Source organism: Hydra viridissima, unplaced genomic scaffold, assembly GCF_058129835.1.
Source record: "Hydra viridissima isolate aposymbiotic clone 2 unplaced genomic scaffold, HvirCarnegie_v1 scaffold_7, whole genome shotgun sequence".
Classification (NCBI taxonomy): Eukaryota; Metazoa; Cnidaria; class Hydrozoa; order Anthoathecata; family Hydridae; genus Hydra; species Hydra viridissima.
In genome coordinates this window covers 842,337-847,202 of record NW_028324306.1, presented here as the reverse complement: position 1 = coordinate 847,202, position 4,866 = coordinate 842,337, and the positions used below count along the sequence as shown (strand labels likewise).

The window sequence follows — 4,866 nt, the reverse complement described above, 5'->3', positions numbered from 1 at the left end:
TTTTTCATGTTCTCAGAGACTGTCATGGAATCTTTACCAACACAATTTATCGTATTATACAGTGTAGGAGAAGCTATTTTCAATGTTAGTGTATTAAGTTAATAAAACTATTGGAAGTATATATATATTTACATATATATATATATATATATATATATTTAGATATATATAAAATTGATATATACTATACATTACATCATGTTATCACTGTTAATTTTATATACTGTAATATATCTCTGCTGTTTTTGAATAGAATGATTAAATTGCCATTATTATTACCCTTGTTATATATCATTAGCACTGTTAGTAGCTTACTTTACATTAGTTTATAACTATTTGTATATAAACTCGAATGTAAAATCTTTATTTAGAAATATGATTGATTGATTACATACTTATATTATTTTAATATATACTATATATTACATACTTATACTATAACATTTGTAAATATATATATATATATATATATATATATATATATATATATATATATATATATATATATATATATATATATATATATATATATATATATATATATATATATATATATATATATATATATATATAATATAATGTAGCAATACATTTTTTTATTTAAATAGTTTGCTAATTAAAACATACTAAGCTTCCCAAGAAGAACCTCTTTGTTTTCTCTGATCTTTATTGCTAGTAACATTTTAAGTTCTTTAAACAGCATTTTATTTTGTTGTGTATTTGTGTATTATTTTGTTGTGTATTTGTGTATTATATGGCATATTTATCAACTCTTTATACTTTTCTTTAGTCAAACACTATGAAAAATTTGTTTAACCAGAATTACTATCGAAAACCTTCATAAATAAGTATGGAATTTTAAATTCATGCATGCATTGTTAACGAAGCACAACAAGGAACTGAATAATCGATTAAATGCAGATTTTAAGTAATTAGTTTATTATGAAGTTACCAAAATCCTTTTAAGCTTTATCTATAAAATATCTGCATAAAAACACAAACAAAGAATGTTCAATGATTTTGAAGCGCTAACGTTGTTCCAACAATGGCCGCCAAAAATCACGAAGAAAATATCTAAAATTGAGATCAAAAATCTATCTGAAGTTTTTTTTCGAAAAAACGCATTTTTTATCTGAAAAGGCGATTCCCTTGTTCGTTTATAGCATTGGATTTAATAGCGAAGTTTTTATCTTAAAAACGGAGTTTTTTGAATGTTTATAGCAATGGACTTTTTTTTTCTTCGCTTTTTACGGTAAAAACATCGTGTTTTACGGAAAAAACTTCGTTTTAAATCGATTCACCGCCCTCAATTACCTCTTGTTAGTTCCGTCACATGGTAAAATTGGACGATAAATGACGACTTTATGCATTTTAGTTTTTGTGAATTTTGAATAATATATTTTTGGCACATAATAACGTTATATTATATAACTATTACATCATTTTTAGCAAATCTTTCTTTGACTGGTACACAGGTATTAGTTCTCTTTGAGCTATAGTAGTCTTTATTAACCTCTCTTCTTCTCAGTCCTATACACCACCACTGAAGACATTGTGATCTCTTTTACAATGCATTCGATAGATTCACAATGCATTCAATAGATTCACAATGCATTCAATAGATTCACAATGCATTCAATAGATTCACAATGCATTCAATAGATTCACAATGCATTCTATGGTCAAGAAAATGGTCAGGAAAGACCATGGTTAATCTGTTGAATGCATTGTAAAAGAGGCTTCTCTAGGCAACAATTTTTTTTTTCAGTGATCTCTTCAGCTTTCCAGTGAATCAGTCATCATAAACTTTATGATCAGACAACCTTCTAGCTTCAAAACTTATTCTTAGTATTCTTCTACTTCTTCATTTTATCTCCAATACTCTTACTTTTCTCACTTCGAGGATTTTCTGCACTGTATATCTTCTTTCTCTTTCATCTGAGCTACATGACTTTGTCTGGAGAATGTTTTCACTGTCTGCGTTCCAGGCAGAGAAATAGACATACGGCTATATAATATCCTACACAATCTTATTTTGCTTCATCACCAGGGCTAGCTGTTTAAGAATATGTAGTGGATCTTGAATCTAGTAGTTTGACGTTTAAATAAACATTTTTTAGCTCATATTTATACAGAGAACATAAATAGCACACTTTCACGACCAGTTGGTTTTACTTTTTGATATTAAATTTTTTTTGGTATCAAAAAAAGTTTGGTATCAAAAAGTAAAACCAACATCAACAAAACAATAATCAGTTTTATATAACTATATTATATCATATATAACTATATTATATTATATGATAGTAAAAACAAAAAAAAATTTAAAGCATCAACGGTGTGACTTTTTAAACGAAACTACTCCATTTGACATTTATAACTGTCAAAATTGATTTTTTTGACTATTTTACGGTCGGTCGTGTTTACATTTTTGCGGTCGTTTTAAAAAAACCTCAATTCTTTTAGTTTATCAATAGATAATCATTCAGTATTTTAAGGATTTTCTTGTAATTTATTTAGCAAAAAAAAAAATCATCGATCGACTAAGGAATGTCACCGGTACCCGTTTTTTTTTTACCCGAAAACCGGAAGGTCCAGAAACTAATTTTTAAAAGTTGCGAAAATCGCTAAGTCACTAAATTTTTGCTACGAGTTATTGCCTACGGTAATTTTAGCATCTTTGGAAGAGTCTGTGAAATGTATAATGTAAAATTTAAAAAATTTGCTAAATTAAACTTACTTAAGCTGGGAGTTAATTAATGAAGTATTTGATTAAAGCTCATAGTTAAATAAACTGCATGAGTAAATGAAAGAGGTTAAATGATGTGAAAATTAATGCGGTTATGGTATCAAAGGTTAACTTTCTGAACACATTAGTTCCTTTAGTCATCATAGAAATAAAACACTGGCAAGTATAGCAATTTCACCTTAGAATTTTTATCTAAAACTGATTACAAATAAACATGTACTGATTCCGTATACTATTTTCATGAGTTTCTTAGCAAGAAATAAATTGGAAGAATTCTGAACCAAGTTTTAAAAAATCATTTTCGAAAAATTCCTTGTCTCCTTCACTGTCATACATGTTCATAATGTCCATAAACTTTGTTAATCTTTACATAAGTGTAGTTATTGTTTACTTTTGCTTTGTTTTAAACTTTCTTAAGATAAGTTTTGATTTTTTTGTTTAACTTAAATAATAAAGATAAACAAAGCTTTTTTAAGCTTTAACTTTTTGTATTAATATTTGTTATCAGATAAATAGAATTATCAAGTTTACTTTTCATTTAGGATAAATATATCTGGAGATGTTGCAAATGTAAGAGGGCAAAAACAATAAGAAATGGTTTTTTTCAAAGTTCTTCTTCACTAAGTATTAGCGATATTCTACCACTTTTGTTCTTATGGGTTGCAGAGGTCCCTGTTATAATAGCCAGTGATAAAGTTGGTGTTTGCAGCAATACATCAATTCAGTAGTGCCAGTATTTCAGGAACATCTGTTCCTTTAAATTAATTGATGTTGCTAATATAAATCAGTTAGGTGGCCCTGGCCATGTTGTTGAAATAGACGAGTCATTAATGTTTAAAAGAAAGAACAATGTAGAGCATGTTGAATAACATTTGATATTTGGAGTATATGATGTAACAAATAAAAACGGATATTTAACCCATGTAGAGGATCGATCTGCTGCATTATTGATTCCCTTAATTCAAAGATGGGTGGCTGTTGGTTCTACCATTCATTCAGATCAATGGGGTGCCTACAATAATTTGAATAACATAGGCTATAACCATCTGACAGTAAATCACACAACTAACTTTATTGACCCTATGACCCAAGCAACATCAAACCATGTTGAGGCCTTTTGGAGTCGAATAAAGTAAAGATTTAAGTTTGTTTGCGGATCACAAGGTGATTTAAAGTGGAGTTGACTTGATGAAACTATATACAGAGAGTATTTTGCTTTCAAGGCTGAGAATCTTTGGCAAAACTTTACACTTTATTTGTAACATATACAGACAAGTATTCTCTCTAATGAAATGAAATAAAAATATTTTCAGTTTATTTTACTTTATCAGAGTTTATAAAAAGCTTTTTCTGTATAAAATTTAGTTGAAAAATGAAACTGTTTATTTATGAGTGAGTTTTTTCTTCCGTACCATGAATAGAAACCCACTGATTCTGTAAAACACACTAAACCAGCAGACTCGTAAACTGTCGGTTTTACTGAACTTAATGGGGGTGCGCTGATTACATGTCCGCCGTTAATTGCATCAACAGGGGCTTCCTCAATTTCATCATTTGGGTCCTCATTTGGAATTCATGAAGAGCTTTTGGTTTCTAAGCAGAATTTAAGCAACATTTCTCTCTTAAACTGAGAGAAGTCTTGATGAAGAGCAGTTTTTCAGCTTTCAGAGGATCCATACGGTTTCTTCCATCTGTGACTGTCAGGTTGGCAGCGCTGAACAAGCGCTCTAAGGATGCTGAACTTGCAGGAATGCTCAGGATAGCAAAGGCAGCCTTGGAAAGAATTGGATAGATGTTCCATTTTTTGTCACCCAGAATGCTTTGGCTTTCCCATCCATGCAGAAATTGCCTCAATATCATTTTCATAGGCAAAAAAATCTCCTTTCAATCCAGTCGCGCTTATTTTTCTGCTTCTTTGGCTGGATAAAGCTCAAAGAGAAGCTCCCATATTGTGAGTGCTGAAGGCTGTCATCGACAAGGAATGGTTCAATCTTAGAGTTTTCTTCCCCACTTTTCCCAAACAAACTTGACAAGAACTCTTTGACAGCTTCTTCAGGATCCTTGCCCACATTCTGGAAACTGAATTTTGTTTCTTTGAGCCTGGCTTTCAAGAACTT

At 29.8% G+C, this 4,866-nt stretch overlaps 1 pseudogene; it reads left to right on the top strand.

Annotated features, from left to right (window-relative positions):
• Positions 1 to 2,843: 2,843 nt before the first annotated feature.
• On the top strand, positions 2,844 to 4,050 carry LOC149885511 (uncharacterized; annotated as a pseudogene).
• Positions 4,051 to 4,866: the final 816 nt, after the last annotated feature.